The sequence below is a fragment of the Tamandua tetradactyla genome, chromosome 1 (assembly GCF_023851605.1).
Source record: "Tamandua tetradactyla isolate mTamTet1 chromosome 1, mTamTet1.pri, whole genome shotgun sequence".
Taxonomy (NCBI): domain Eukaryota; kingdom Metazoa; phylum Chordata; class Mammalia; order Pilosa; family Myrmecophagidae; genus Tamandua; species Tamandua tetradactyla.
In genome coordinates, this window is record NC_135327.1 from 222,569,551 (window position 1) to 222,590,310 (window position 20,760).

General features: G+C 39.2%; 2 protein-coding genes and 1 pseudogene across 5 annotated transcripts in view; 1 reads left to right on the forward strand and 2 right to left on the reverse strand.

Annotated features, from left to right (window-relative positions):
- The window catches only part of ANKRD26 (ankyrin repeat domain containing 26), a 1,272,391-nt gene that overhangs the window by 181,043 nt on the left and 1,070,588 nt on the right, over window positions 1-20,760 (reverse strand). The gene's annotated exons all lie outside the window — the stretch shown is intronic.
- LOC143679887 (protein TFG-like) overlaps window positions 1-20,760 on the reverse strand; it is a 149,079-nt pseudogene that overhangs the window by 121,720 nt on the left and 6,599 nt on the right.
- Window positions 863-20,760, forward strand: part of MPP7 (MAGUK p55 scaffold protein 7) — a 240,271-nt gene continuing 220,373 nt past the window's right edge. For 2 of the 4 annotated variants that reach the window (XM_077152940.1, XM_077152969.1), the window contains exon 1: window positions 863-942. The gene's annotated coding sequence lies outside the window, so the exon portion shown is untranslated. Of the gene's footprint in view, window positions 943-16,597; window positions 16,830-20,760 lie in introns of those variants that run through there. The other 2 variants (XM_077152947.1, XM_077152960.1) reach the window with 1 other exon arrangement.

The following is a 20,760-nucleotide window of genomic DNA, read 5'->3' on the forward strand; positions in this document are numbered from 1 at the left end:
TTGTAAAATCCTTTCGGGAGCTGAAGGGCTGATACCAGTGCCAGTTGTTCCGAGGGCCCTGAGATGATGGGGACACTGAAGAACAGTTAACCTCCGATGGTCCTAAGGCTGGCCCTTTGCCACTCTTTGCATCTTACTCATTTCCTATTAGATTTTTTTTTTTCTAACTATGAAAGCAACACGCGGTCAATAAGGAACACAGAAAGGTATATAAGGAAAAGGTCTCTCATAATCTCGCCAAAGGTGAAAACATTTTATGTTTTTTCTTTGACTATGACAAGCTCCCTCTGAATCTTATGCAGCATTTTAAAAAATACCAACGAGATCTCTCCAAATCCAAGTGCTGTTAAAGATTAGAGGTTGTTGCCCAAGTTCATACCGAAAGCTAAGAAAGCTCTCAGTTGGCACAGGGCACTGGGTATTTCGGGATCTCCTGGGGAAGCTGCTGGCGCAGGGACCTCACCCCATCCTGCAGTCACCTGCGACGCTACCCAAGGGCAAGAGACGCGGCCGAGTGGGGGCGGAGCTGCAGACTGAAGGTGGGAGGAGCCGCAGGGCCATCACCAATCAGAGCTCGGCTTTGTTTCCCGTTGCCGACCAACGAAGAAGTTCTGCCGGCGAGGCGGCCCGCAAACCCGAGACTCCTCCCCCAATGGTAGCCTATCAGCGGACGCCTCTTACAAAGCCTCGGCGGCGGCCCCCGCTCCGCCTCCCCGGCCGCGGCCCCGCCCAGCAGGGGGCGGGGATAGAGCCGGTTACTCGCCGGGCGGAGGCGGGGCCGCTCTCCTTCCAGGCTCGTGCGCTCCACGCCCGCCGCCGCGGTGCCCAGCCGGCTGGCCCCGGGTTGTCCTTCGCGGCGGCCGCGGTTGCCGCCTGCTCGTCCCGGGCCCGGGGCCCTGCGGGGACCGGCGCGAGCGGCGCCTCCCGCGGGGACCGCAGCAGGTACTGGGGTGCTGGGGGCACCTAGTCTGGCCCCGGGCCGGGTGCCCGGGCGGGTGGGAGTGCGGGTGCGGGCGGCGGGCGCGCTCCCCCGGCTGCAGCGGGGCGCTGGGCCCCGGAGGCGCGGGGCGGCGGCGGGGGAGGGGCGCGGGCCCGGGGGCGGCCGCGGCGGCGACCGGGACCCCGGGGCCGCAGGGAGAGGCGCTGAGCCCGGGGAAGAGCGAATTGTTGTTTTAAGCACTGAGGAGGTGCCTCTTCTTGGCTAGTGTTAATTATACGTCTTCCGGGGACCGGCGCCTGGCAGCGCAGTCTACCCAGGGACATCATTTACTTATTTATTATTTCTCCGTGAAAAGCAGCACTTCATGGGAACTCGTTTGGGGGCTTTTCCTGCAGTGACAGGTGGACCCAGCAGTGTGACTCACCTTTGTCTGGGCTCAATGGGAAAGGGTGAGGCGGGAATGAGGGGGCAGGAATGTTGGCGGGGAATGCCTGTGTAGGGCGAGGGGCCCGTAGGGGTGGCACCTTATTCCAGGCACTCTGTCATGGGTGGGAGTGGAATTGTGTTTCTTTTTCCTCTTCTGATTTTTGAAAACAGCATTCGAATAAAAGCGCCTCTCCAAACCATCTGTGGGCTGCAGGTTTGGGAATGCACCTGCTACTCACGCTGTAACGCTTTGCAGATAAGTCCCAGGCAATCAATTATGTGATTTGATTTCCTTGTGAATAATCACTTGGAATTGCTGTTACCTTTTCTCTGACACGCTCAGTGCAGCTTTTTTCGTTCATTTGTTGGCAGGTGAAATGATGCAGGTCACGGGGTTTTAGCAGTCGTGGCAGTGATGGCTTTTGCAGCGCTGCTTTCTCCTTCCATTGTCACTCTGGTTCTGCCCAGTAGGATTTCCATGCAGGACTTTTAATTGAGAAGCACACAGCACCCAGTCAATTTTACTGTGTCCTTCTTCTGCTCCTCTGCAGGCAGTTAATGCATAGAATGCCCATTCTGCAGGTATGTACATGGAAAGCCGTAGAGTTGAAAGGAATTTCCCTTCAGGTCACTTGACTCCTACTTTATTTAATACCTGTAATGGCTTTAATCCATGATCTGGGTAAAGTTCCCACCATCATGCTAGCTTCTGCATACCAGTTTGATCATGTGTTTGTGAGCCAGAGATGGTTATTTCCAGATAAGGAAATACTGCCAGAACAAAAAACGTTTTGCTCACATCTCTTAGGTTTTTTTTTATTTTTTTTTTATTTTTTCAGTTGCTTAAATGGTTTGAATTTCACCAGAATGGTGATTTTTTTTTTTTTTTGCAGAGGCAAAACAGAACAAACAAATGAAACCTGTCAGTGCTATGTGAAAATCTCTATTTGAAATTCTGTGAGGTTTTCCAAATTAGAGGATGTTATCTTGTTTGCATTTGCATCTTTGACCCAGCAGTGGACTTTAGGACTATAAATGGTTTCTGAATTGGATTGCAATAATTATTCATAAGGCAAAGAAAAATGAAGTGTAATATATTTTGGCCATGACTTGTGACTTTGATTTTGGAAATGTTTAGTATATATTGAATATAAGGGTAAAAGATACAAAATTCATTTCTTCCTTAATTAGAAAAACCAAGAATGGGAGCTTTGGGTATTAGTTTGGCATAATGCTTAGACAGATAGCTGGGGATAACCTCTTGAATGATTAGGGAATTCTAGAGAATTCTTAGGTTATGTTAGCTTTATTAGTTGTCAGGAACATGGAAATGTCTTATGAATTGTGGAAAGAAGCTGTTGTAATTATGAAGTAATCCCTTGTTTCCGTGGCACCATGCCTGTTGCATAGTACATGTACGTTTTGATATAACTTATTCTTTTTTGTTTGGGTAGCTTATTCTTGCAGCATATAGGGATTCCTTCTGCATGCCCTTCCTGCTTAGCTTTGCCTTTATTTATTTAGTTTCTTACTTTTACTGCCCTCACGTAGTTGTTACTCTTCTGTCAAAATTTCTAGCACCCAAGCAAAGGTTTCCATAAAGAAATGTTTGCCATCTGTTATTTTATAGGGAAAATGGGTCCTCTCTCCAGTGAGCCCAGCCAGCCCTCTTGCAGTGTGGGAAATTGGAAAGAGATGCTAGCTGCTCGTAAAGTATTTGCTTGTGTTCTCACTCGAGGCTTTCCCCCCTCCTTGGTTATCAAGGGTTCTCACAAGCTTTCCTTTTAAAAATTAATTATGACATAATATGACTTCCACTAGATGGGGCACTGGGTGCTGCTTATTGGAAATTTCAATCAGATTTTTTTTTCTAATAAACATTTCACTGGCAGACTTAAAGGTCATGCAACTGTTTCTGTCACTGTTGCAATTGCGAGTGATTTAAGCCAGTTTTATTAAATGGATTATTTGGAAGGAAAGGGGAACTTTAATTTGAAGCAAAGGAAATTGTTAGTAATTTTAGAAATAACTTCGACAAAGCTGTCTGGTGTTCCCAGTTGTCAAGAACCCACACCACAGTGTGGATTTATTGGTCCTTATTCATGTGTGTTTTCAACTGTTTTTTTTTAATGGCTTGTGCATGTTGAAATTTTATGTGAACTGCAACTGAACGATTTGAGCATAGTTTTATGCTTTGCGCTCATAAATCATGGATTCTTTAAAAGAAGTTGCCGAATAAAGTGGAAATGTATAACAAATGTATTTGCTACTTACTATGAACAGAGACTTAAGTAAAAAAAAAACTTTAGGCATATAAAATGGATTTTACAGTTGCATTTTTTTTTTTTTTTTTTTTTAAGGAAAGACAGAGAGAAGGAAGGAAGGATAGAAGGAAGGAAGGAAGGAAGAAAGGGAAACATCTTTAAACATTTTCTTGTTTTATTGTATTCTGTTTCTCCGTATTTGTTACATGGGCTGGGGCCGGGAATCGAACCGAGGTCCTCCGGCATAGCAGGCAAGCACTTTGCCCGCTGAGCCACCGCGGCCCGCCCTACAGTTGCATTTTTTGAAGGCTCATTTAATACATTTTTCTGTTATTTTAGAAAAGCATTGCTATCAGCTTGCTTTACTTGTGAAAGAGAAGAGCTCTTTAGAGAAGGAGCTGTTAGTCAGGTTTATTTGCTATTGGTTGGATTATTTGTTACTGATTGTTTCCAAAGGGAAATAAGAAAACATAGCTGCTACTTTGATTAAGTTCTGTCTCCTCCCTTTTTAGTTATACAAATCGCAGTGTTAATGGAGAATGAGGACTAGCTGGGACAATTGCATTTTGAGAGGTTTTGCAGAAAATGCTGGACTTTTAAAAGGCAGAATAGGAACTTAAATGATCAGGTTTTTCAGTGATTGGTGTGTATGTTTCAGTTGTAATGAACTTGGGGCAGAAGAGTATTGGTTAATTTGTTTCTTAGAACCAGCTTTGGTGTTCAAGAGATTTGGGAAGAGGTAAATAAATAGGGTCCCTTCTAGTAAAGGAGCTCCTTTCAGTGTTGCCAGCCCTGGGTGTGTGCTTTGAAAGATGGGTGGTTATAAGTAGCCAGGCTGATTATAAAAGCTGCCCACGTGCCAGCTTCTCTCAGATCTCTGAACCTTTGGTGTCTTTAATCAGAAAAATAAACATTTGAAGTCACATGGTCTACACTCAGGCTAGTTACTCTTTTGTTCTTCAGATTTATGTTTCTACTTTTTGAAATATGTAGACCCCTGAATTTTTACAAATGAATGAGTATGCAAGTGATAACTTACATGAGTTATTTGGCATCTGATAGATTTGTAAGTTAGAGTAGGTGTGTGAATGTACATAGGATAATTTATCTTCCATCCCTTTCTTAAAGGGCCTTGTTAGAGAGACAAACTAGATATACCCAGAGAGCTGACTGCTCAAGCCAAGGGCTTGGCTGGGGTGGGGCGGAGCTGGTGTGTGTGGGAAGAGGCCTCCTAATCTAATGCAGCTTTGGGAAGGGCCAGGTAGAAGACTGTAAAGGGCTGGGCTAGGAAAGATGCTAGAGATGGTTTTAGCACCTTTTGCTGTATTACATACTGTAAGCGTGGCTGATGTACAATTATGTAGCAATTAACTTTGCTCATGATAAATACATGCTCTTTGAAAGACTTCCTCTGTATGTGTACTTAAAGCAATTTCACTTGAGAGAATCAAGCATTTCGGAGGATTGCAATTTCTATTTTGGCAACTGGAAGTTTGTTGAAGTGATGTAAACATTTGGAGTTGAGCCCAGGATAAAAAGGATTATGGAATTATAGCCCAAGATTTCTCAAGCGTCGACTGCTGATACTCAAAATATTATTTTTTTCTCTCCCTAATATGGCTCCAGATTTAACTTTTGAAGATTCTTTTGTTGCCTCCGTGCTCTTTTCATGTTTGAAGTTAGCTCAGTTCCTGATTTTTTTTTTACTTGGTATAATCAGGGTACAAATTAGACATTTCTTCCCCCATGCTTGGGAGGAATTGCTGTGCAATAAGGAAATGAGGAAACATTCTGACTTATTTATACTTATTTTAAATAAGAGAAAAACTTAACATTTTAGAATATTTCAAATAGGGATCATTTCACCTTTAATGTAAGTTTGGCATGAACAGTTTAAAAGTGGCTCTGAAACTTTCACAGGCCTCAGTTGCCTGGAGAGCTTGTCAAACTAAGATCATTGGGTCCCCTCGCCAGAGTTTCTGTGTCCGGAGTGGGTCCTGAGAATTTGCCTTTCTAGGAAGTTCTCAGGTACTGGTGACCTGGGACCACATTTTGAATGCCACGGCGTAGATTCCCGCAGAAATAGAAGCGTGATGGTTAAGAACACAGGCTTTGATGTCTGGAAGATATGGATTTGAAACTCTGCTCTGCCACTTAAACTAGTTCTTTGGCTGCAGGCAATTTTCTTACCACTTGTTTTTCCTTCTATAAAATGAAAATACATAGTACTTCAATGCCATGGTAGCAAATGAACTCCTGTATTTAAAGCTCTTAGAACAGTGTCTGGCAGGTTGCAAACATGTAGCAAATGTTGGCTTTTAATCAAAGGAATCAGTTAGTGTATGGGTAAGTAAAATCCTGAATCTTATAAAATTGAGGTAAGCTCCTTAAGGGCAGGAAATTTTGAATTTATCTTCATTTCCCGGCATCATGTTGGGGGAAAAAACCCCGAGCACTTGGTTTCTATATAATGAGTGAAGGAAACGTTTGTTGAAGGAAGGAAAAGTTTGTATAGTTTAGTAATTTTCCAGAAACCTTTTCTAGGGACAATAGAATATTCATACTGGCAGTGACTTGTTCTGCCTAAAAAGGTTGAATCCTTTGGTCAAAATATATGGGAGTCTCAGAAAAATCATTGCAGTCTCCTTTTATGTGACAGGAGTTTTCAAGGTTGTTCCTGGGAGTTAAATTACAGGAAGTACCTAAAAGTTATCTTTAGCTCGCATCCCCCCTGTTATCCAGGGATTCTGATGACCTTGAATGCAGTTATTGAGAGGTCTCCTCCCCCAGCTTGCTGAATGCCTGTTTTCTTTCTGTCTCTCCAAGAACCCTCTCACTCACCCCCACCCCCCATTTTGCAATCCCCTGAAAAGTAGCAACCTCCTTCCCCCTGCCCCAATACTGTCGCAACCACCCATGTTATTTCCTTTGCAGGAGTCATCACACTCTTATTCTATTCATGTGCTTTTTATTGTGTCCCTGGGTGGAGTGGAGGCTCTGGTTGGGTAGGGACATGATCTTCACCACTCCATTGCTAACCGTGGGGCACAGGACTTGGCACGCAGGGGCTCAGCGCGAACTGGTTCAATGAATGACTATGGATTTGAAGGCTCCCATCTTCCTTTCCTTCCTAAACCATCACAGACTTGACTGAAAGCCTCAGTTCATGGCACGTTATCCTGGTTGGCCCATGCAGAACCTCTCATTTCATTTCATGATCTGTTTCCCTGATGACGCTCACCCTTCTGTATCCTCTACAGAGCATCTCCCTCTATACATAATTTCATTGAGTCCTGCCAGATTGTTATCTGGAATGGCTGCACCAGTATACCCTCCCACCAGCTGCTGTTCTGCGTGTTCTTGCTGGCACTTGATATTTTCTGACCTTATAATTTTTTCCAATCTGATGAAACAGATGGAGCAGTCTGGGCATAGTGTGATATGTTAATCATATTTGCAGTCCTCTGATCACCAGTGTGGCTTACTATCCCATTATAAGCTTATTATCCTTATGGGGTCGCCTTTTGTGAATTGGGCATTTGTATTTGCCTCTTTTTCTACCTGTTTTCTTAATCCCTCCTCTCACCCCCCCAGCACACCCCCCCCACACCGCAATTTACGGTGTATATTCTAGATGTTAATTTCTTCTTGAATTTTAGATATTGCAAATATTTTCTTAGTTATTTTTTTACTTTTTCTTTAAAAATCTTTTTTTAGTTTTTTCTTTAAAAATCTTTTTTTGAGAAGAATCGTTGTGTTGCAGTCAGATCCATCCATGTTTTCTTCCTTCTAGATCTTGCTTAGGAAGTGTCTCTATTCCTAGTTAACAAAGGTAGTTTTCCATATTTTCTTCAAATGAGTTTTAGAGTTTGGCTTCTCACATTTGACATATGTTGAAGAGTAGCAAAGAAAGTGGGCCTCTTGATCTGGTTCTCAACCTGAAAGGAAATTCACTTTTAATTTCTCCTTTGAGAGAGTCTACTTTTTTAAATTAAGTGATTTCATTCCCTTGAAAAGTATGGTATGGTACAAATCCACAGGTTGATTTCTGAACTCTCAGTTCGATTCTGTTGGTCTATATGTCTGTCCTTGTGCCACTATGATGCTGTTTTCATCACTGTGGGTTTGTTTAAGATTGGGAAATGTGAGTCTTCCAACTTTGTTCTCCTTTTTCAAGATGGCTCTGGTATTTCAGGGCCCCTTACCCTTCCATATAAATTTGATGATTGGCTTTTCCACTTCTGCAAAGAAGGTTGTTGAAATTTTGATCGCAAATTGTAATTGTCAGCTTAACAATATTTAGTCTTCCAAACCATGAATGTGGAATGTTCTTCCATTTATTTAGGTTTTCTTTGACTTTTTTAAAGCAAATGTTTTGTAGTTTTCTGTGCACAGTTCCTTTATGTCCTTGTTTAAATTCCAAGATATTTAATTTTTTAAAATGCTGTTATAAATGGAATTTTAAAAATTGATCTCTTCTTCAGCTTGTTCATTGCTAAAGTATAGAAGCACTCCTGATTTTTGCCTGTTGATCTGGTAGAATGAATTTTGCTGAATTTATTAGCCCCAGTAGCTTTTTGTGGATTTTTGGGAGTTTTTGTATATAGGATCATGCTACCAGCAAATACAAAAAGTTTTACTTCTTCCTTTCCAATTTGGATGCCTTTTATTTCTTTCTCTTGCCTAATTGCACTAGCTGGAACTTCTAGTACAAAATTGATAACAGTGATGACATCTTTGTCTGGTTCCTGATCATAGAGGTAAACCATTCATTCTTTCACCATTGAATATGATGTTAACTATGAGTTTTTCATATATGCCCTTTATCATGTTGAGGAAGTTTCCTTCTATTACAGATTTTCTAAGTGTTTTTTCAAGAAGGAGCTCTAGATTTCGTCATGTGCTTTTTCTGCCTTTTTTCCTTCATTGTGTTAATATGGTGTAGTATGTTTATTGATTTTTTTAATGTTGAACCACCCTTGTACACTTGGGATAAATTCTACTTGATCTTGGTGTATACATTCTTTTGATGTGCTGATGAATTTGGTTTGCTGTATTTTCTTGAAATTTTCTGCCCTCTATTCACATGGGTATTGGTCTGTAGTTTTCTTTTCTTGTGGCATCTTCATCTGGCTGTACTCTGAGGGTGATGTTGGTCTCACAGAATGAGTCAAGGAGTGTTCTGTCTCTTCAGATTTTTGGAGGAATTTGAGCAGGATAGGCATTAATTCTTGGTAAAATTCCCCTGTGAACGGGTCTGTGTGACACAGTGAACTCTGTTGTGGATGATGTACTGAGTTAATAGTACAAGTTTAAGACAGTTCTTTCATGAGTTATAACAAATAGATGACACTAATACAAGGTTTTAATAACAGGGTGGTATAGGTGGGAAAAAATGCACTTAATGTCAACTATGGAAAAAAAATTCCTTGGTGAAGCCATCTGGTTTTGAACTTAATATTTTGTTGGGAGGCGTGCAGGTTTGAAAGTATTATGTACCCTACAAAAGCCATGTTTTAATCTTGATCCAATCTAGTGGGAGCAGCCATTTCTTTTAATCTTGTGTCAATAACGTAGGTTGAAATCTTTGTGATTAGATTATCTTCATGCAGATATGGCATGCCCAATTTAGCATGTGAACGTTTGATGAGATGGAGATGTGACTCCACCCATTCCAGGTGGGTCTTGATTAGTTTACTGGAACCCTTAAAAAGAGGAAATATTTTGGAGAAACTTCAGAAACAACAGAGCCTAGAGAAACGACAGGAGCTGACGGAAATGACAGATGCCTCAGAGCCAACTGAAACTTCACAGCAGAACTGGCACAGATGCAGACACGTGGAGAACAGAGACACGGAAGTTTGGAGATGTTGGAGCCCAGCAGGCATCCCCAAGTTAAATAAGCCAGGAACCTGGAGAGAACCAAGGGAAGCCAAGAGATGAAAGCCAGTCCCAGAGAAGCAAAGTGAGGAACCCCCACAGGAACAGAGGCTGAAAGCAATGGAGCCCAGGAGCAAGGGAGCAGCAGATGCCAACCACATGACTACCCTGACAGAGGTGTTCCTGACCCATCCACCTTCCTTGAGTGAAGGTAACCTGTTGTTGGTGCCTTAATTTGGACGTTTTCACTTCCATTGAACTGTAACCTTGTAACTTATTAAATTTTCCTTTTTAAAAGCCATTCCAGTTTTGGTATATCACATTCTGGCAGCTTACAAATTAACACAGGAGGTTTTTGATTACTGATTCAGTTAGTTTACTAGTAATTGGCTTGTTGAGGTGTTTGATTTCTTTTGCCTCAGTGTAGGTAATTTGTTTCTAGGAGTTTATCCATTTCATCTAGGTTGTCTAATTTATCTATAGTTGTTCATGATATCCTCTTAGAGTCCTTTTTATTTCTGTGGGGTTGGAGGTAATGTCCTCCTTTTCTGATATTAGTTATTTGTGCCGTGTCGCTTGTTCTCCTTGTCAGTCTAGCTAAAGGTTTGTTGATGTTATTGATCTTTTCGGAGAATGAATTTTTGGTTTGGTTGACTTTATTTTTTTTAATTCTTTATTTCATCTATTTTCACTCTTATCTTTGGTATTTCCCTCCTTTAGCTTGCTTTGGGTTTAGTTTACTCTTCTTTTTCTAGTTCTTCCAGTTTTGAGGTTAGGTCTATGGTTTGAAATCTTTCTTCTTTTTTAATGTAACCATCTAGAGCTATAAATTTCCCTCTTAGCACTGTCTTTGCTATATGCCATAAGTTTTGGTATGCTGTGTTTTTATTTTCACTCATCTCAAGAGATTTCCTAATTTCCCTTGTGATTTCTTCTTTGATTCATTGGCTGTTTAGAGTACTTTGTTTATTTCCACATATTTATTTATTTCCTATTTCTCCCTCTCTTATTCATCTGGCTTCATTTCCTTGGATCGGAGATGATACATTTGCATTCTTTCAATATTTTTTAATGTATTTAGACTTATTTTGTGACCTTATATATATAGTCTATCCTGGAGAACAAACCATGGTATATAATTCTTTTTTTACATGGGCAGGCACCGGGAATTGAACCCGGGTCCTCTGAAATAGCAGGCAAGCATTCTTGCCTCTGAGCCACCATGGCCTGCCCTAATTCTTGATCCTGAAAAGTTAGTTGTTCATATTAAAGTTTTAAAATGATATATGAATATTTTTATTAGTTTTTTCCAAAGTAAGTTATATGTAATGCCGCGGCTCAGTTAAAGCCTTCACGGGTTTGAAAAAACAAAGGAAATTTTTGTGCATCTTAAGCTATGTGAATTAAAAGAGAAATTGAAGTATAATATGTATCTTGTACAATGCATATATCTTAAGTGTGCAACTCACTGGATTTTTACAAACATGAACATTGTGTAACCAGCATTATTAGGTCAACACTATCATCTCCCCAAAAGCCAATCTCATGCCCTTTTTCATGGCCTTAGCTTTTATCAGCATGGATTAATAACAGTGGTTTATGTAGTTTATATAATGGAGTCATGGAGTATGTAGTCTTCTAGTTCTTTCTAAACTTCTTTCAGTAATGTCTCATTTGTTTTCTCAATATGGAGAGATCTTGCATTTTTGTTGTCCCATTCATTCTTAGGTATTTGACACCTTTAGGTATTTTTGTAAATGTTATCTCTTTTTAAATTTCATTTTTCAAGTGTTCATTGTAGGTATGTGGAATTGATTTCTGTGTATTGATCTTGAATTCCATGTAAGTTTGCTAAATTCACTTATTAGTTATAAATTACTTATAGACTTATTGGTATGTATTTACTTACAGCATCATCATCTTAGGATAGTGACAGTTTTATTTATTCCTTTCTGGTTTTTTTCTTTTCTTTTTTAAACACTTTTCAGTGTCTTTATTGTTGATGCTTTTTTTTTTTTTTACATGAGCAGACACTGGGAATCAAACCTGCATCTTTGGCATGGCAGGCGAGAACTCTGCCACTGAGCCACTGTTGCCCTCCTTTCTGGTCTTTAGAACTTTCATTTCTTTTTCCTTTTTTGCTGGTTATGAGTTTCAGTGTGATTTTGAATATCAGTGGTGGGAAAGGGGCAGCATGGTGTTTAACGAATAAGGGGCAGGGAAGGAAGAGGCACTAATTCTATATTTATCTATATATATCTATATATATAATCTTGGTAAGTCCCTCAGTCTTTTCTCAGTTACTTTTGAAAATTATGAGATTGAATTGGCCTTCTCCTTTCAGTTAATAATCCATGCCATAGTTCCTACTATGTAGAGCCTGGAACCCTCCACGCTGCCTGAATTCAAAGGCTAGGTCTACTGCTTATTAGCTGCATTACTTTGGGCTGGTCAGTTAACACTTTGAAACATGTTTGCTTTTCTGTGAAAATGGGATAATAGTTGGTTGTTTCTCATAAGGTTGGTGTGAGGATTGAATGAATTGATGATGCAAAGAATTTAAAACAGCACCTACATCTAACATGTGCCACACACGGGATGGTGGTTGTGGTAGTTAGATTCAGTTGTCAACTTGGCCAGGTGAAGGCACCTAGTTTTGTTGCTGCGGACATGAGCCAATGGTATGTGAACCTCATCTGTTGTTCATTACATCTGCAGTTGGCTAGGAGGTGTGCCTGCTGCAATGAATGATGTTTGACTTAATTGGCTGGTGCTTAAATGAGAGAGTGCAATGTAGCACAGCCCAAGCAGCTTGGCATACCTCATCTCAGCACTTGCAGCTCAGCCCAGGCCTTTGGAGATGCAGAAAGGAATCACCCCTGGGGAAAGTTGTTGGAACCCAGAGGCCTGGAGAGAAGGCCAGCAAAGATAACCCTGAGCCTTCCTACGTAAGAAAGAACCTCAGATGAAAGTAGCTGCCTTTCCTCTGAAGAACTAACAAAATAAATCCCCTTTTATTGAAAGCTAATTCATCTCTGGTGTATTGCATTCAGGCAGCTAGCAAACTTGAACAGTGGTGGTGGTTTTTGCTGTCAGTAATGTTACCTTGAGACATTGCACTTTGTTTGAATGGGGGAAATGAGGCAAATACAAGGTAAGAAGCATTTCAGTCAAATGGACCTAAACAACTTAAGCAATGTATTCATCTGGCTTAGTGAAACTATCTGATCTTCCTGATTTAATTCCATACTCCTCATCTTCTGAACTGCTGGTTATCTTTTGCAGTAGCAAATGTGATTTGTTCTCTTCCTTCATCTGCCAGAGCACGGAGAATGACTGCTAGGGTTCCTGCCATGTGGATCGCCCTTCGGTGGCTGGCTGAGCCCTCTTTTTCTCATTCCATCTGTTGCTGCTTCCTGATCCTGTGATCCCAGCACTGGAAGATTATTCTCGCATCTTCTCCCCAATACACCCCATGCTCCATCTTTTCATCCAGCATGGCTCTTCTATGTCGTCTTCTTCTTTTTTTTCTCAGAGAAGTTCTCTTCTTTCTCAAAGAGCTCATTTTAATGTCATCTTTTCCTTCCTCTCCAGGCAAACTTAGTTATTTCTCTCCTCAGTGAGTCATAACAGCTGGCATATTTCTTAACAAAGTACTTGAAACATTGTTTTGTTATCATTTATGCTCGTGTCTTCCCTTCAATGATCAGATGGTTAGGAATATACATTGCCTTATTTAATTTTTATACTTAGCACCTAGTGTATTCTCAGTAAAGGGAAACTTCATTTTGCAGCTGCTCAGCAGTTTTGCAGAGTTTAAATTCCCTGTAAAGTTGATTTAATAATTCTCCAAATACTATATATTTTGCTAATATTGTGTTTTAGGCAAGCATTCCTAATTGAAATCATCTAGGTTTGATCATTTTCATAAAGGGTGATCTTAGTCTGTAGTTAATCTTTCTAGCTGAGTAATCCTATCCAGAGGGACCAACTTTCCTTGTCTCATTGCTATCAATTGCTTCCAAATGTATATCCAGGAGCCCAGTTTTTTCTATAGTAATTCATGTGTAATGTTGCTTTGTGTATGTTGTTATTAGATATACACTCAATTTATATATTCAGTTGTTCAATCTACAAATATATATATGTATTTGTATGTTGTATGCCAGGGGTCACATTTCATTCTTTTTCCATGTGAATGTCCCCTTATTGCATCACTGTTTGCTGAATTTTTTTGTTTGTTTGATTTTTTCATTTGTTTGTTTGCTTGTTTGTTTCTTTGGGAAGTACATCGGTCAGGAATTGAACCTGGGTCTCCCACATGGCAGGTGAGAATTCTACCACTGAACTACCCTTGTACCCCGCCATTACTATGTTTTGACATTGAAGAAATTAGAAATAACCTCAATGTCCAGCCGTCGACATTTAATATTTTCTCCATGGGAAATATTAATATAAAATGGGCAAAGGATGACAACATCATATAATCACAATAATCATAATTTTGTAATAAAGAATAAATTTACTTTCATGCAAAATTCTTAATTGTCCATGTATTATAGTTCATATCTCTATATGATACTCAAATAAGACAATGCTTATTTCTGGTCATTAAGATTATAGCTTTCCAGAACATCAGATAGTTCCACCTTCCTACCCCAATATTAGTGACAGACCCTTCCAACGTGAAAAAGTTAAAATGGCCCAGACACCACTAAAGAGAGGGATCAAAGGTGATGGTGGAGTTATACAGTGAAGATAGGATTTAATAAATGAATGTGAATGCTGAATCATTAAATGGATATCTCTTTTAGTCTCCAGCATCTTAGAGCAGGTAGCAGTAAAAACCTAAAATTGTGGAATTGTACCCATGTCAAACTCTGAAATATGTTCTACAACTAATTGTGGTGATGTGCTTTGGTATTTATTGCTTTATGATGTATTTGTTATTTTTCACAAAAAAAGAAAGAAAAAAAGTCTATTGTGGTGATAAAAAAAATATTAGCCTCCTATATTCTGGAGCAGCTAGAAGGAAAAATGAGAGAGGATCGTATGGTAGCCCATGACAGACTCTGGGATCTGTCCTGTAACTACTCTTTGGAGAGTGTTTTGAAAACTATTGCTTTTTCATTTCTTTGCTTTATACATATGTTATACTTTACAGCAAAAAAGTTAAAAAAAAACAAACAAACTGAAAGACTGGTTCAGAATCTAGAAATGCTTATTTAAAATTCATGTAATAAAAATAAGTAATTATCAAGAGAATAACATTTTGTCTATGGGCAAGCTCCAAGGAAAATCAAATTATAATGATGCATCTACCTCCATATTAAGATACAAGCACATAGTTATGTGCCTGTGAAAATACAACCGGTGTATATAGCTTCTTACCTTTGGGTTTTGCCTGTATATGTGGAGGCAGGGAGACACATCTGAATACACTGGGAAGAGATAAACCATCTCTACCATATTTAAGCAGCTTTGATTTTTAAAATTAATCGGATGGCATTGTGTTCAGCTAGAAAGAGCGAGAAGTTAGAAGGAAAAAATGACAGTGCATTCCTTACTTAGTAAGATACATTACCAAGCAGCAACTGGGGTCCTCTGTTGGATACTACTTGAGTATATTTGCATGGAAGTTTTACATATCTTTCTCATAATTATGAAAATTAATTTATAGGAAACATATTTGCATTCTAATATGTTATAGTTCAGTTTAGTAATAAAATAATGCCTTTGACTACACGGGTTGTTCAGTGGTAGGGTGCTCGCCTTTCAGGCTGGAGACCCGAGTTCGATTCTCGGACCATGCACCCCCTCAAAAAAAAAATAATTATAATGCCTTTTAAGTTAACAAGCTAATTAATTGAAACTTCTAATTAAGAAAAAAGAGATTATAGGTGAGTTAATTCTTTGTGCATTTGTCTATTTTTCCAAAGCCTTATAATAGGATTATAATTATGGTAATAAGAAAACAGTGCTAAAAAATGATTGCCTAATCATTTGGGGTGAAACAAGAGGCTATGAATTGAAGCTGGGTGATGTGCTACCTGGAATTTCATTATATTATACTATTCTCTCCGCTTCAGGATACAGGATATGTTTGAAATGTTACCTCATAAAAAGTAAAAAAAAAAGAATAATTTGCCACAATCCAGGGTGTATACAAGGCAGATTTATACTACCGCTCTATGGCAATTAATAACAGCTCTGCACTGCAACGTATTTGTCAGTAGTAATATTAGAAAATAAATGGTTTTGCTTTTGTAGAAGAAATGAAATCATCATCTCTTACTCAGCTTATTGTAATAACTTCCCTGCTCCTAGCCTGTGCCCTAAAAACTCATTCCTACCCAACATCAGGTGTGGACTTTAAAAAATGTTAAGTCGACCATACCACTTATCTGTTCAAAACTCTATAGCAGCTCGCTGTTTTACTAAGGATAAGACAAAGTCTCTGCAGTCCTTTACTCATCTTAGATACTGTGTCTGCAGTTCTGAGCTCCTGGCTACACATACTGTTACACATGGAAACACATCGGAGGGTTGAGACCACAATTCTAACTTCGAATCCTGAGGTTTAAGTGACTTGTTATAAACCTGATCCTGAAAAGTTTACCAGTCTGGTGAGGTACTTATTTCTTTTGCCTTGAATGACGTGCTTTGGGTATTCTTGAGTAAGCTGGAGGAGTAAGGGGATGGGAACTAGTTTATCTCTAGCTTCCTTAACCCACTAGTGTAGACAGATCAAATTAGCTATTTTAAAAACTAGAGTTTCAAGAAAGAGGCTATTATGAGAGTCCAGTGAACTCAGGAGGAGTAAGTGCAGCAGTCCCCAATTTGTGTTCTCAGGACCACTCACACTCTTAAAAGTCTCTAAAGAGCCCAGCGACCTTTTATTTGTATGGGTTATAGCTGTTGATATTTACTGTTAGAAACCCTAGAATATTTTATTTATTCATCTAAAAATAATCCCTTTTACCATAGCACTTCTTTATGAAAATTAACTTTGTCTAAACAGTCTAGTGAGAATAATGGCATGATTTCATTCCTTAGCAGTGCTCTTTTTTTTTTTTGCATGGGCAGGCACCAGGAATCAAACCCGGGTCTCTGGCATGGCAGGCGAGAACTCCGCGCTGAGCCACCGTGGCCTTAGCAGTGCTCTTCAATATCTGTGGTAGAAGTGAGCTGCCTTCTTGTGTGTGCTGCTGCGTTCAGTCTGCTGTGATAGCTTGTTTTGGTCTAAGTGTGTGAAGAACATCCAGTTTCTCACGGGTCTGTAGTTGGAAAAGGGAGGCCAATTTTGATAATCTTTTCAGGTAATTGTGGATTTTCTTCTTTGATTGACATTGAAGCTCTGTAAATGATTATTTCCTGCAGTTTAGTTGCAGGGTGGAATCACTAAACTTTTCTGCCTCTGTTGTATTTAAATCCATTAGTCCATCTTATAGTCTGAATGAATATAGTTACCCACATACAATTTGGAAAATGTTGGGTTACTGAATTATGCAGCTTTTCCAGATGTTGGCATATTTTATGATATCGTATTTGTTAAAATCACAAATGATCCCATCAGAAAAGTCTAAGTATTGGGAAGCAGTCTGTTCTTGGTGGCAGATGCATGTTTTCAAAATATCAATTTTCTTTCTTGAAAGTTCAGATTTTATCATTGGCAACAAATGTCTGTTGTTTTCCTTGAAGCAGTGGGTTCATCTGATTTGTTTTTAATAAAATAACAAATACCCGTGTTTCAATACCATAGTTTGTTTCAGTTATTTCACATAAAAATATTCTATTTTAAAAAAAGCTACTAGTTCATCTTGCAACTCTAATAACTGTGCAGATATTTTTCGTGACCCAACCTTTTCCTTCGGTATGTGGCAGAAGTCTTTTATGTGTATTTCCTAGTTCCTCATAAAAATATTGAAAATCCATGTACTCACAGGTTGAGATTTAACCCAATTATTAATTTTCATTATCTAATCCAGGACATCCTTACGTGAAACAGGCATCTTGGTCACTGTGAGTTAATAGTGGTGAAGAATACAGCAGCTCCCTGGACAGTTTGGTGCCACTGCCTTGATTTGTGGGCTGAGGTGCCAGCAATTTTAAAACCCACTATTGCTTTCAAACCATCAGGACAAATGTCAGCACAGTGAAAGTGACAGATGACTTCCCAGCGTTATTATAAAAATAGTCTTAATGTTGTGGTTCTCCAGGACCTCCCCCTCCCTGGGTTTTAGGGACCGCTTTGAGAACTGACTTGGTATTCAATCTCTTGTCACTGCAGTTGTCGCTTTTCACAGTGACTTTGTCTCCTCCAAGGCTGCTGAACCAGAAGCCGAGTTCTGGGTATCTTACTTGCTCCCACACCTGTCTTTCTAGACTTGGAGAGCTGCTGCGACCAGCTCAGCTATGTTTTTTTTTCCAAAAAGAACAGATGTAACACTAGGAAATAAATTCTTTCTGAGATTAGCAACTCCAGATCTGTATGAAGTTGTTAATTTTGTTGCCTTGCTGCAGTAAATACATCCATCAGCATACTAATGTTTGATGCGCTTACTCATCTTCTAAGATGAAGATAATCACAAAGAATACTTTGAAGAAATTTCCTGTATGGTGATTTATCAAGAAGTACTTGTTTGGAAACTTCATCATAATTAAAGAAAGGATTACAGCAGGTAGCATGGCTTAACATGTCCTGTTCCCATATTTCCTGTAAAGAGAAATCAGATCTTGATCTGATTCAGGTGATATATATATATATATACATATGTATTTTTTGCAAAACTGCTTCATAGGTGGTAGAGCATATTTCTAGCAGGAGTCAGATAAAGTTGAGTTTGTCTCTTTTTGTGATATTTTGGTCATTGATAATCATTGCTTAGATCAAAATGGGCATATTTTAATTCTAACTTCCTTTTTTTTATTAGACTATTTTTATAACCAGAAACTTTTCCTTATCAACTATTTGAGATAGTATATACATATAAAAAGGATGTTAAATGTTTGATCTTTTCTTTTTTAATTTATTTTTTAAATTGCTTTTCAACATAATGAGTTGGTCCATTAGATTATAGAACAAGTCTGTTCAGGATGAGTAAATTAAATTCGTCTTTTATTGTTTTTTTTTTGAAATGCTAAGCTAAAAATTGCACTGGTTTTCAGAAGTAAATCCAAAGGAAACGATTAATAGAAAAGTTCTTTTGTTATATTCTGAAAATAGTAAATTCATTTAAAATGAAGAAAATGGAGAAAACCTCTTGACACTTCTAGGGAGTTTGACTTTTTTGATTAAGGCAAGATTTTTATTTCCTTTAGATGAATGCATTTATTGCATGTAACTGTTATCCCTTTTTTGTAGCTATCTGCAGTATATTCATTGTTTTTATTAATATTTTTATTGATAAATCTTAACTTACAAACATTCCATACATGGTTTATAATCAGTGGCTCACAATATCATCACATAGTTGTGTATTCATCACTGTGATCATTTTTTAGAACATTTGCATCACTCCAGAAAAAGAAAACTCATACATAACATACCTCTTATCCCTCCCTCTCATTGACTACTAGTATTTCCATCTACCCAATTTATTTTAACCTTTGTATTATTTGTTTATTTTTTATCCATATTTTTACTCATCTGTCCATACCCTAGATAAAAGAAGCATCAGACACAAGGTTTTCACAATCACACAGTCATATTATAAAAGTTATATCATTATACAATCATCTTCAAGGAATAAGGTTACTGGAACACAGCTCTACAGTTTCAGGTACTTCCTTCTAGCCACTCAAATACACCATAAACCAAAAAGGGATTATCTATATAATGCGTAAGAATAACCTCCAGGATAGCCTCATGACTGTGTTTGAAATCTCTCAGCACCGACACTTTATTTTTTCACATTTCTCTCTTCCTCTTTTGCTCAAAAAGGTTTTCTCAATCCCTTGATGCCGGGTGGCTCATCCTGGGATTTCTGTCCCACGTTGCCAGGGAGATTTACACCCCTGGATGTCATGTCCCATGTAGTGGGGGGAGGGCAGTGAGTTCACTTGCCACATGGGCTTAGAGAGGCCACATCTAAGCAACAATAGAGGTTCTCTGGGAGTGACTCTTAGGCCTAATTTTAAGTAGGCTTAGCCTATCCTTTCCAGGAATAAGTTTCATACGGGCTAACCCCAAGATCAAGGCTCAGCCTATTGTTTTGGTTGTCTCTACTGCTTGTGAGAATATCAGAAATTTTCCAAATGGGGAAATTGAATATTTTCTCCTTTCTCCAGAGTGCCCCAAGGGAAACTTGCAAGTACTTCTTTATTTACTGCCCAAATATCTACATTGTATTCTGAGAGCAGGTTTGAAAGCGTTTTAAGTATTGTAAGACATCTTTGCCCTCAAGGTGCCTAGTGTGTAATAATATAGGCCAAAAGTTGATTTTTAAAAGTTATATAAACTTTCACTGGCATTCTCTAGATTGAATGATAAACAGAAGTTAAAATATCTGCCCTCCCCCCCACTTTAAAATGTTTGCTGTCAAATTGAGAAATGGATGATAGAAAATAAAAATAAAAGTTTCTTTGGAAGAAAGGGGGAAAAAGAAGCAAGGCAATTAATTATTTGGAGGAGCCAGTCAGATGGAATGAAAGAGGATATACTCATATGGGAATGAGGGTGAGATAAAAGTGAAGGAAAGGCACATGCCTGAGTCTTCAGCTGCCGCCTTCTCCACCCTGATTCCTGCTGGTGATGACTGGACCTGGAAACAGGTCCTTCTGCTTCAGGCCAGGCAGGTTTTAAGCTGTTCCTCCCTCCCTAGATGCTTTTTCATAATTTGACCACAAACGATTATATAAATATCTGTGTAGGTTTGTGCAACCCCTGCTGGGAGCTGCTGTTGATACCCAGCAGGAGTCATCTCTGTGACTCTGATCTTTCCAGCTGGTGTCTCGTGTATCCTCAGTCAAGTATTTTAACTTTGTTAGTTTTTTTTTTTTTGGCATGGTCAGGCACCGGGAATTGAACCCAGGTCTCTGACATGGCAGGCGAGAACTCTGCCACTAAGCCACTGTTGCACAGCCCAAGTACTTTAGTTTTTAAGTAACCATTGTGCACACGGCCTATTCAACTAACCATTGAGATCTGTTAAATTTAGTTTTCAGAACAGTGCACTTTATAAAGGATAACTAAAGTGACGTTGACTTGGTGTCTATTGTTTTGGGTCTATTTCTGATCTTCAGAGGGGC